Source organism: Strix aluco, chromosome W, assembly GCF_031877795.1.
Source record: "Strix aluco isolate bStrAlu1 chromosome W, bStrAlu1.hap1, whole genome shotgun sequence".
NCBI lineage: Eukaryota > Metazoa > Chordata > Aves > Strigiformes > Strigidae > Strix > Strix aluco.
In genome coordinates this window covers 21924169-21937256 of record NC_133970.1, presented here as the reverse complement: position 1 = coordinate 21937256, position 13088 = coordinate 21924169, and positions in this window count along the sequence as shown.

Genomic DNA, 13088 nt, shown 5'->3' with positions numbered 1-13088 from the left:
CCGATCTGATGACATTGTTGCTGGAACCCCAAACCTTGGTATTATTGCTTGTAACAATACTTTAGTTACTTCCCTAGCTTTATTGGTTCAGCAAGGGAATGCTTCTGGTCACCCAGAAAAGGTATCTGTTAGGACCAAAAGGTACCAAAACCCCCCTTTTCTTGGGAGTTCCAAAAAATCAATCTGCCATTGTTGTCCTGGGTAATTTCCTTTCCCTATCCGCCCGGGTTGAGTCTTCAGTCCTGTTTTAGGATTATTTTGTAAACAGATTTCGCATTGCTGCGTCACCTGCTTGATGGTAGTATACAGATTTTGGGCAACTATACATTGATTTAGATACTTATATAAGGCCTCTACACCCCAATGGGATTTTCTGTGTTCAGCCATAACTATGGCCCATAATAATGCAAATGGTACTATTATTTTACCTTGAGGAGTCTTTGCCCACCTGCCCTTTTCTCTCATCCCGCCTAAATCTTCAATAAGTTTTTGATCCTCCCTAGAATATTGAGGTTCACCGTCAATTTGTATTTTACCGTCTGGGACCAAAGACTGCACTTCTACCTCACCTTCTTCAGCCACTCTTTTAGCCTCACGATCTGCCATAGCGTTGCTGAGTTCATGGGTGGAGTTTCCTTTTTGGTGAGCCTTACAATGCATTACAGCCACCTTTTCAGGTAGTTGCACCGCTTCCAGGAGTTTGAGGATTTCTTTAGCATGCTTTATATGTTTTCCCTGTGCAGACAAGAGTCCTCTCTCTTTCCATACTGCCCCATGGGCATGGACCACTCCGAAAGCATATTTAGAGTCTGTCCATATATTGATTCTCATGCCCTTGGCCATTTCCAGTGCCCGAGTTAGAGCTATTATTTCTGCCTTTTGGGCTGAGGTATTTGGAGGAAGGGCTTTAGATTCTATTACCTGATCTTCGGTGGTTATCGCATATCCTGGTTTGCGGATACCTTGTCGGACAAAATTGCTCCCATCTGTATACCAGGATTCATCAGCTTCCTCTAATGGCTCCTCTTTGAGGTCTGGCTGGCTGGAATAGATTGCTTCAATCGTTTCCAGGCAGTCGTGTGTCACAGGTTATCCTGTGGTCCCACTGAGGAAAGAAGCTGGGTTGACAATATTAGTAACCTCTATTTTTATATCATCGTGTTCCACTAGGAGAGCTTGGTATTTCAGGTACCTTTGGGGTGAAAGCCAGTGTCCTCCTTTCATGTCTAGTACTTCAGACACCATGTGGGATACTAGTACTGTGATTTTTCTGGCCTAATGTGAATCTCTGTGCTTCCTGGATATTTAAAACTACTGCTGCTACTGCTCTTAGGCAACTAGGCCATCCTTTGCTTACTTCATCAAGTTGTTTAGAGAAGTATACTACTGGTCTTCTATCTGGTCCCAAATTTTGGGCCAGGACCCCTAGGGCTATTCCCTGTTTCTCGTGAGAGAATAACCAGAAAGGCTTCATGATGTCTGATAAACCCAAAGCAGGGGATCCATCAGCTTCCTTTTCAGCTGACGGAATGCTCTGTCCACCTCTCCATTCCAAGTGAGGGTTTTTGGATTTGATTTTAATAGTTCGTAAAGGGGTTTTACCATGAGTCAGTAGTTATATATCCACAGGCGACACCATCCGGTCATTCCTAGGAACGTACGGAGCTCTTTAGCTGTCTGTGGCCGAGGGGTCTGACAAATGGCCTCCTTCCTTGCGTTCCCTAGCGTTCGTTGACCAGCCATGACCTCATATCCAAGGTAAGTTACTTGCTGCTGAGAGACCTGGGCTTTCTGTGGAGAGACTCGATAGCCATTAAGTCCTAAAAAATTCAGCAAACTAATCGTCCATATTATGCACAGTTCTTTAGTCTCTGTGGCTATTAATAAGTCATCCACATACTGCAGGACTTCTCCCTTTCCATGTGGTTGTTCCCACTGTTCCAGGTTATGGCCAGCTGGTTTCCAAAGAGAGTAGGGCTGTTTTTAAATCCCTGGGGTAATACAGTCCATGTTAATTGTGTCTTTCTTCCGGATTCTGGGTTTTCCCATTCAAATGCAAACAATAATTGACTTTCTGAGCTCAGAGGCAAGCAAAAGAAGGCATCTTTTAGGTCCAGCATGGTAAACCAGGCCAATTCAGGTACTAGTTTGGTCAATAGTGTATATGGGTTTGCTACAACAGGATGCAGATCCTCAACAACTTTGTTGATAGCCCTGAGATCTTGTACTATTCGATAATTACCATCTGGCTTTTTGACTGGTAAAATAGGAGTGTTATATTCTGATTCACACTCCTTCAGTAATCCAAATTTAATAAACCAGTCAATTATCAGTTGAATTCCCTTTCTGTCCTCTATTTTAAGAGGATATTGCTTAATTCTCACGGGCTTTGTTCCCTGTCTTGGTTTGATTACTATAGGGGAGGTGGTTTTTGCCTTTCCCGGTATCTCTGAGGCCCATACCATCGGATATACTTGGTCCTGTACTTCCTCAGGAATCTCCTTTTTAATTAGAGTGTTTATGAGGGCTAAGCTCAGAATTTCAACCAACTGTTTATCCCCAACTCTAATTTCCATTTTTCCTTTTTCGAATTTGATTTCTGCCTTTAATTGCTCTAACAAGTCTCACCCCAATAAAGGTTTTGGCGAATTTGGCATGTATAAAAATTTGTGTACTCCTAATTGTTTTCCTAATTCAAATTTTAGAGGTTTCAGGAAATATGCCTTTTCACTTTGGCCAGTAGCTCCCCTTACCGTTACAAAGTCATCATCTAAAGGTGTTATGGCTTCATTTAAAACCAAAAATGTTGCTCCAGTATCAACTAAAAACTCTATATTGTGCTGTTGTTTCCCTAGCTTTATTACAACCAGTGGATCCGCTAGGGTAGACTCCCCAGGTTCCCGTCAATCATCCTCGACATGGGCTTGTACCCTCCCTTTTCCTTTCCGCTTCTCATGACACTCATTTTGCCAATGTCCCCTCTGCTTACACTATGCACACTGGTCCCTTCCCAAAGGCCGCTTGGGTCCCATATTCTTAAATCCTCTACTCTCCTGTAGTGCTGCTACTAAAGCCCGCTTTTCTTTCTTTTGGTCCTCCTCCTCCCTATTGCTATATACTCTCCATGCTTTGTCTAACAAAGTCTCCAAATTCCTATTCTCTGGCGCTCTCAGCTTCTGCAGCTTCTTTTGAATATCACATGCTGATTGTCCTATAAATAATGACACTAGCTGTTGCATTCCCACTTCCGATCCTGGATCTAAGGGTGTGTGCTGCCTCATAGTATCCCGCAGTTTATCCAGGAATTCTGATGGAGTATCTTTGGGTCCCTGCCGAACAGCATATAGAGTCGACGAATTAATTGCTTTCGGTATAGCCCATTCCATGCCCTTTACAATCCAATCTCTATATGCTTTTAGCAATTCAATGTGGGCTCCCTTGTTAGGGTCCCAGCATGGGTCCTGTAAGGAGAAGTGATCTTTTATATCTCCTCCTGTACTTTTGAGGTGATCAGTAGCCAGATCCTGGGCTGTTTTTAATATTAATTGTTTTTCAGTTTCTGTCATGTGATCCAATAATAATTGTATATCACTCCAATCCATATCATGTTGTTTTATTAGAAACTGAAAATGCTTGGTCACCCCGACAGGGTCGTTTCGATACCCCTTCGCTACACTTTTCCAAGTTTCAAGATCGAAGGAAGTGAACGGGACTTTTATTCTGACAGGGCCCCCATCCGGCCCCACAGCCTCTCTCAAAGGAGCCTGCAAGACCATTCGTTTCTCCTGTCTCCCAGTGTGAGAGGATAGGGGGCTGTGAGGCAGGGAGCCTGGCTCTGGCTCCTCCGAACTTTCACTCTCCTCCTGCTTCTTACCGGTGGTTTATAGTACTCTGGTAAATCCTTTATTTCAAACCCTTTCTCTTTCCCCAGTTTTGTGCATCTCTGTCCTATACTGCATGATGAACAACATCTTTTCAACTTCCCTTTCCCTTCCTTCTTATTTTCCTTCTCCAGTGCCAGCACTAGTGGTTCTTGTGGGGGTGCCAGGCCACAGTCTATCTGATATCCAGGATGGTTTCGGAGGGTGAAAAACATGTCTGCATAGGAGACTTCATCCCACTTCCCTTCCCTCCTTAAAAACAGCATAAGTTGTAGCAGGGTGTTGTAATTCAAAGTCCTGTTTAGGGGCTGTTACGGAGGCTTCCAAATAAGCAACCCACCACCAATTTAAAAAAATAAATAGATTTATGTTTTTCATAAAACCACCAGTCAGCTCTCCGTAGATTACAGATCCGGATGTCCACAAGAGGAGAACAGAATAACTTTCTGGGGTTTAACAATAACCCGAAATACTTTACAAAGCCCCACACCCCAGGGGTTTAACGACAACCCCAAACGCAAACTTCACTTCCTGGGGTTTAACGGAAACCCGAAACGTAAAACAAAACCTCACACCCCAGGGGTTTAACGACAACCCCAAACGCAAACTTCACTTCCTGGGGTTTAACGGAAACCCGAAACGTAAAACAAAACCTCACACCCCAGGGGCTTAACGGCAACCCCAAACGTAAACTTCACTTCCTGGGGTTTAACGAGAACCCAAAACATAAAACGAAGCCTCACAGCCTAAGGGTTTAACGACAACCCCAAACGTAAACAAAACTTCACTACCTAGGGTTTAACAACAACCCAAAACGTTCTATCACTCACCTAGAAAGTGAGGGCTCTCAACCTCGAGGACCTGCTCAGGGCAGCGTCCCGACCCAAAGTACCTCGAGGAGTTTCCTTGGGCAGCGTCCTGACCCAAGGGGAGAGTCCTCAACCGCAGCGTGCAGCTCCAGGGGACGAGCTCAAAATGGCTCCCCCAGGGGACTCCGTTTATACCCAGGCCGAATCTGACCTGTAGTCAATAGCGGCTCCCATTGGTCAAAGGTCTCAGCTACCGCGAGACCCTGAAAACAAAGACAGCCAAAAGCTGCCACGTTTCAACAGCCAGGAAGCTCTGTTTTCACTGGGCGGATGCACCTGCCACAATCCACCCCGTGACTACAGTCATGATTCGGCTGGTTTCCTTGGAGTGGTGGCGCAGTCACCTCTTGCCTCCAAGGTTAAAAGGGAGCGCAGTCCGGTGAGTCTTCATGCTCATTATGGATTGTCATCCCTAGGTAATTATACAGTCAAAATTGAAAAGGCTGATTAACCATTCTAACAAAACAAACAATCAATGCCCAATATAACAACACCAAGTCCAATCATATTCTTCCGAGGGCTGTCAATTTCACAAGACTCCTTCACCACCCCGTTGTCATCAGGATCTTGATTGTCCATATGGATCCCCACAGCCAGGCAAGATGTCAACATCATCCATTCCTCCGAGGTCCTAATAAAAACAAAACTAGGCCTCGGATCAAAACCCGGGCATCAAGTTAAAAATCAGAGATTATCCATTGGACACTAATTCGGTGGGTTTCCTCACCTTTATCTAAAGCCTCCCAGGCATATAAACCCCTAGATTTTACCAGGACCATAGACACAATGCCAACTAGGAGCAACTTCACCATGACAGGCTGGCCTACATATCGCTCAACCATGCCATTGGCTTGAGGGTAATATGGTGTATAAAACATCCACTCGATACCTTCCCCTCGTGCCCAGTCTTGCACCACTGCAGCTGTAAAATGTGACCCATTATCACTCTGAATACATTCAGAAATGGGCAAAATGCCAAACCATCCTTTTAAAACTTGGACTGTTTGGCCTCCAGTAGCTACATTAACAGCTGTAGCCATAGTTAGTCCCGATACCACCCCTACTCCCACCAAGATGTACCTTCTTCCATGAGATGGCTTTAAAGGACCAACATAATCAACTTGCCAGGTGCTCCAAAGTGCCTTACCTTCTTTAATATGTTGGGCTGGTGCTTGATTTGGATGGTTAATCTTAAGCCTCACTTGACATTGTGGACAAGCCATAAGAATTGCTTCACACATCTTCATTGACACAGGCCATCCCCAGGACCGACACCAACAACAGAGATCTATTTTCCCTGAGTGACCTTGCTTAATATGTAGCCACTCAACCAACCAATCCCAATCTCCTTTATCACTATTAACTACCCTAATTTGGGCCAAATGATCTACTTGTTGATTCCATTTTGCAGCAGGGGTTCCATCTCTTACATGGCCCTTTACCCACTCTGTATACCGCCGTTCAGCCTCCTTAAATAAAGTGGAAGAAAATAACAAAAGTCTAACCGGTCCTTGTGGTCCCTTCTGGAACACACCACAATAAGAGGCGTGTTCTACAAATCCCCACTCCACTCTCAGTGAATCCTGTAGATGTAAGGGCCCCAACTTCTGATAAGTTTTAAGTTCATCCTTTAAAACATTCAGGGCCTCTGTATACTGTAACGTCCAGTCCCATGCTCTATTTTTCCAAAGCAAATCATATAAAGGGCAGGCAATTACCGAAGACCCTGGTATATACTTCCTCCAATAACCCAACAGTTGCTGCAGTTCTACCTTATTACCTGCTATCTGTCCCTTCTCAATAACTGATAAAATATCATCAGGTACTACAATTGCTCCAACCACCCACCAAGCTCCTAAAAATTTAATTTCTTGTCCAGGACCTTGACACTTAAAAGATGGAATATCTAACTCATTTTTAGTTAACAGGTCCCAAATAATCTCAGCCACTTGTCCTACCTGTTCTTTAATATTTCCACCCACCAATATATCATCTATATACTGATATATATGAACACCCAAGAACATCTCCACCATATCAAGAAGCTTGGCCAAAGTATTATGACCAATAGTGGGAGAATGTTTATACCCTTGTGGGAGTCGATTGAAAGTACATTGAATCCCCTCCCAGGTAAAAGCAAACTGAGGCTTATCTTCATCTCTCAGAGGAATCATAGAAAACATATCTTTAACATCTAAAGCAGCCATCCATAAATGAGCAGCTACCTGTATTGCTGCTACTACTGGTGATATATTTGGGACAGCAGCTGTTAAAGGTAGAATATTGCTATTCAATCTCCAATAATCAATTGTTAACCGCCAATGCTCATCTAGCTTACGGACTGGCCAAACTAGAGAATTACAAGGGGAATGTGTTCTCACTAGGGGACATTTTCCTATTGCCCCCGTCACACCTACTATATTTGTAAATTTCCTCGATGGTTTAAATCCTAACTCAGTGGCTTGTTGTCTATTTAAAACACTAACTCGAGCCCCTATGTCAATTGAAAACTCCAAACTTATCCGTTTAGGACCCACAGAAATATATATATAAGGTTCCTTATCAGTGGACCATTGGCAGGAATTCACCGTGCGGAGCGGGCGGCCCGATCCCCAAACCGCAGCTACTAGTTTTTTTAACTCTCTCAACTCCCCCCTCGATGCCACAAAAGGGTTAATTTTCCCTTCCTGAGGGAGCAGAGTTACCTGTGTTTCCCTTTGTTCTCGAGTTTTCCCCTCCAGCAATTCCACCAACTTTAAGATATTATCAGTAGACCGCCCATGCAACCCGGCCCGGGGCACCCCCAGTGCCAGTGCCTTCTGCCAAAGATCATTCCTTCCTGACTCATAAAATCGGCCTAACTTATCTCGGGGCAATTCAAACTCTCTACGAGCAGGCTGTTCAGCGGGGGAAGCTGTTCGACTAACTTGTCGAACCCTCCGATTTTCACCCCCACCCCCACTCAAATCAGTCCAGCCCATCTCTCTAAGGGACTGGATATGTATCTTTAAGGCATCCGGGAGCCCTCTGATGAGAGGTTTAAGGTGGCTGGGATCCACCAGGCCGCAAGCGGAATTCCACACCACCCCCTCTCATCCATCGCCTGAATACAGGCCGCTTTTTGTGCTCCCTCCGCCAGCTCCAACAGTCCCTTTACGCTCTCCACTGCTGCAAAGTAGTCCTGCGCCTGAGTCAAACAAGCACCTAATATGGCGCACATTTTTCCTTCATTTCTGCTTATCCACCAACTTCCCCGGCTCTGTTTCAACTTTCTCACACCTTCTACCGGGTCAAGCCGCCTCTCTTTTGCCCACTGTATCTCTAAAGGGGAAGGGGCACAGCTATATTTCTGTAACAACTCCTCTATTGACATCCTGCCGACTACGCCAATTGTTACGGAGGCTTCCAAATAAGCAACCCGCCACCAATTTAAAAAAATAAATAGATTTATTTTTTTCATAAAACCACCAGTCAGCTCTCCGTAGATTACAGATCCGGATGTCCACAAGAGGAGAACAGAATAACTTTCTGGGGTTTAACAATAACCCGAAATACTTTACAAAGCCCCACACCCCAGGGGTTTAACGACAACCCCAAACGAAAACTTCACTTCGTGGGTTTAAGGAGAACCCAAAACGAAAAACAAAGCTTCACAGCCTAGGGGTTTAACGACAACCCCAAACGAAAACAAAACTTCACTACCTAGGGTTTAACGACAACCCAAAACGCTCTATCACTCACCTAGAAAGTGAGGGCTCTCAACCTCGAGGACCTGCTCAGGGCAGCGTCCCGACCCAAAGTACCTCGAGGAGTTTCCTTGGGCAGCGTCCTGACCCAAGGGGAGAGTCCTCAACCGCAGCGTGCAGCTCCAGGGGACGAGCTCAAAATGGCTCCCCCAGGGGACTCCGTTTATACCCAGGCCGAATCTGACCTGTAGTCAATAGCGGCTCCCATTGGTCAAAGGTCTCAGCTACCGCGAGACCCTGAAAACAAAGACAGCCAAAAGCTGCCACGTTTCAACAGCCAGGAAGCTCTGTTTTCACTGGGCGGATGCACCTGCCACAGGGGCCATTTCTCCCCTTCATCCAATTTATATAGGGGCCACCACTGGTTGCAATATTTTATCAGGGTCTTTTTGTTCACGCTTCCACTTGGAGGTCCCCCTATCTTTTTCCACTGTGTTAGAATACAGCCTAGGGGACTCTTTTTAACTATTCCCCCACTCTGGCCACTTCCCATCTCGTCTATCTTACCAAAGAAACACTTAAAAATAATATCTCGCTCAGGCAAATGGTACAAAGGTACACTCTTACCACATCGTATGCACCCTAACTCCAAACAACAATGAACAGAGAATTACTGCCTCCTCGTTAAAGGACATACCGAGCAAACAAACAAGCAAGCAGCACCGATGACACAGCGGGTGGGCACTAGGATGTGCTCTGTACTAAGGAATGTTAACTTGTCCTGTCCATACAGTCTCAGACCTCCATTAAAGAATTCTTTAACTGATTCTTTACACTATCTAAATTTCCACAAATTACTTGTATGAGCTCTCCCAAGTGCTCTATTCTGTCCCAATCTGACCACTTGCAATTTTCACAATAAAAAAAATCGTTCCCAAACCCAACCCAAATGTAATTGTCACAAGTAAAACACTTGTAAGGGAAAGAATGTTGTTTTCGCATGATAAGCCTGAAGGGAAGGGCAGGAGCGATTCACTAAACCAATCAATGAGACCAATTTACAACCATTGAAATCCCTGGCCTAGGGCTAGAAGGCAAGTGGTCTTTTTGTCAACTGTGATGACCCAGTACTTGGAACTGGCTTTAGATGGATGCAGATACCGAAAGACTTGGGGAACCTGAATTTCGAACTTTTCCATCTTAGTACGCTTGTGTGATGAGCTCATGCATATCAACTTCTCCGCCCTGGAGAAGGCCAAGGTTCATTTCCATGAACATGTGACGTATGAACACATACATGAAGGGGCGTATCGGTAGGCGGTTCGGGAAGTCTGTACACCCTGTAGTACTCAGCCAATGAGGAATCAGGGGAGGGAACTGGCGGTTGGGAGAAAGGGATATAAACCATTGCATGATGGCTGTTAGGTGCGTCCACCTGATGGGGCGCCCGGTCTTGCAAGAACGTAATAAAGAGTGCTTCACACTGCATCCTGTCTGAGCTATGGATAATTGGCAACTGAGCGTTTCTCACAATTTGGGGGCTCGTCTGGGATCGAAGTCGTCGCCTGGGAGTCTCCGCCGTTGAGGGCGAGGAGGCGCGCCCTGTTGATTTCAACGGTCTCGCGAATCATCGACGGTGACTCCACGGGGACCGACTGAGATCCTGAGACTGATAATATAGACGGGCCTTGTGAACCACTGGGGGCAAAAGGATAAAAAAAAAAAAAAAAAAAAAAAAAGGAGGAACTTTGGAAAGCGCTGTTAGACCAGGCAACTCTTGTGCACGGACCAAGGTAAGAAAATTGGACTGTTAAGTACTGCCTTGGTGGTCTGGGAGATTCTGGTGGGTGGGAGCGAGTGAGCCGTACGTCAGTACGGGCTGAGGGCGGAGTCCGCAGTGGCGGCTCTGCTGTGCCGCGAGGAAAACGACCAGAAGTCTCGGGGAAAAAAAATGGGGAACAAAAAGACTAAGCTTAGCGGGAATTCAGGGAAGGTCCCTGAAAACATTCCCCCGTACAGTCCATTGGGGAGAATGTTGATATGATGGAGGAACGTTCCGAATACAAGGGGAAGGACAAAAAGAAAATGACACATTATTGTGTTTTTGTGTGGACAAAGGAGCCCATTCTGGGATGTAAGGCTTTTTGGTCAAAATATGGGTCAACTAAGAACTGGTTATGTCAAGAGTTCAAAGACCCCTTTTTCACAAGAGGAGTCTTGACTACACCTCCTGTTGGGTCCAACAAAGGACTGAACACCTTTTTACCTTAAAGGTGGAACAGGAGGAATGGGAAGAAACTGGGGATGAAAAGCCTCCAGAAGCTATCGTTGTGGGAGACTGGGGCATTTTGAGAGAAAATGCCCAGAGTTAAAGTAATTCCAATCATGAACTTTGAAGACAGAATAGAGCAGTCAGGGGTTCTTTAGCTATAAATCCCACCAAGAGCCCTTGATAAATTGGAGGGTGGGACCCCGGGAGTGATACCGGGGCAAGCAAGACTTCTTTAAATTATATTCCCTTGGGGTTGGAGCTATCGGACCAATGGGCGTCGGTGGCCGGCATAAAAGGGGAAGGGTTTACGGTTTCTGTATTTTAAAAAAAAAAAAAAAAAAAAAAAAAAGGGACAGTTGTGAGACAACTGTTATATCTCCAAAGGCAGGCAGTAATCTGCTGGGCCGGGATTTGGTGATACGACTAGGATTACAAATCCACACTTATAAGGAATGTGTATGACTATTACTATGAATACTCTGACAGAGAAAGATGAGGTAGATATAAACCCCATCGTGTGAGTCAAAGAGGGTAATAGGGGAGGACTAAAAACCCCCCCTTTAAAAAAAAAAAAAAAAAAAAAATTATTTATTTGCCTTTGAATGGGAAGACCCCCAGACAGGGCGCAAACAACAGTTGAGGTGGACTGTTCTACCTCAAGGATTTACAGAATCCCCTAATTTATTTGGGCAGATATTAGAACAAACTCTGGAACAATTTAAGCCACCTGAAGGGGTCATGTTACTACAGTATGTGGATGACATTTTACTCTCAGGGGAGGAGCGGTCTGAGGTAAAAATGTTATATGTTGAGAAACCGAGACCAAAAGTTTCCAACCCAATCAGAATTTATTATAATTTCAGTAAGCAAAGTTAGTGAGCAAAAATCAGCGCTGGGCAGCCGGGGAGTCTCCGCTCCATCAACGGCGGCCCTCTTCCCTTTTTACAGTCCCTTTTTATATATAGTCTTCCCGGTTGACGTAGTTTCTTTCGATATGCTCTGCGCATGTTCGTTTTGCTACTAGGGGGTCGCAGGGATGGAGGTTCTCAATCTTCCTTATTCGATCCTCTCAATATCTGGGTGGAGACTTGACCTGTGGGGGCTGATTAAGCAAGCCTAACGGCGTCTGGGTGGAGACCAGACCTGTGGGGGCTGATTAAGCAGGCCTAACGGCATCTGGGTGGAGACCAGACCTGTGGGGGCTGATTAAGCAAGCCAAACGACATCTGGGTGGAGACCAGACCTGTGGGGGCTGATTAAGCAGGCCTAACGGTATCTGGGTCTCACCCACCAAGAGGCCCCCAGCATATCCTGCCAAGCAAACAAGCACTTTATCCTGCTGACATTTTAGTGAACAAACCCACCCAATCTATCACAATCCCCCCTTTTCTATTTCTTAATTTTGTTCACTAAACCTTTTTAATTCTTGTTGACTCAAATTCAAGCTTTCTTCCATTTCCATATCTCCTCGGAGTGGTTCGTATTTAGCTCTAACAAGCATTAAGTGTGCAGCTTCCAAGCGACTTTTTACAATTGTAATTAGTTTGTTAAAAATGCATGGTCCAAAAGTTAATCCCAAAATAAGCAACAGTAGAGGGCCAGCTATAGTCGAAAGCAAAGTTGTTAGTCAAGGGGAATAATTGAACCAGGATTCATACCAGCTCTGTTGAGTCTCTCTTTCCCGTTTTCGTTGTTCTAACCTCTTTCGTAACTCAGTCATTGTATCAATTGTTATCCCTGTATGGTCTGCATAAGTACAACATTCTTCCTTGAGTGCTACACATAATCCTCCTTGTTGTAGTAATAAGAGATCTAATCCCCTTCTATTTTGCATTACTACCTCAGATAAGGATCTTAATGACTTTACCAATCCATCAATCGCTAGCTCGATTTTACCGAGATCTTCGTCTACTGTTACTCGGAGTGCCTTCATTTCTTTTTGATTGTTTACTAAGGAGGCGATTCCTGTTCCTGCGCCTATACCACTGATGGTGAGAAGAGTAGCAATGGTAAGGACAGTGATTGGTTCTCGTTTTACTAAATGATGTTCAGGGGTTATATGCTGATCATAAATATATTCGCTAGGATGGTAAGTAATACGTGGTATTATTGATACCTGAATGCAGTATTCACTGCTTTCGTTAAATGCAACAAGAGATATACACGGGGTGATCCCAATGTTTGAACATATCCATTTCGTATTAGCGGCGGGAATCAGCCACTGTGCAGGTCTTTCGTTTTTTGATATTTTTGCTCCACAGAGATGCTTTTTATGGGTGGGGACCTTTCCAATGCATCTCCCTTTACCTGTTACTTGGGACAAAGTGAGTTCCTGTGTCTGGTCCTTTCCTTTTTTCCATATGTACCGTGCAGGGTTAGT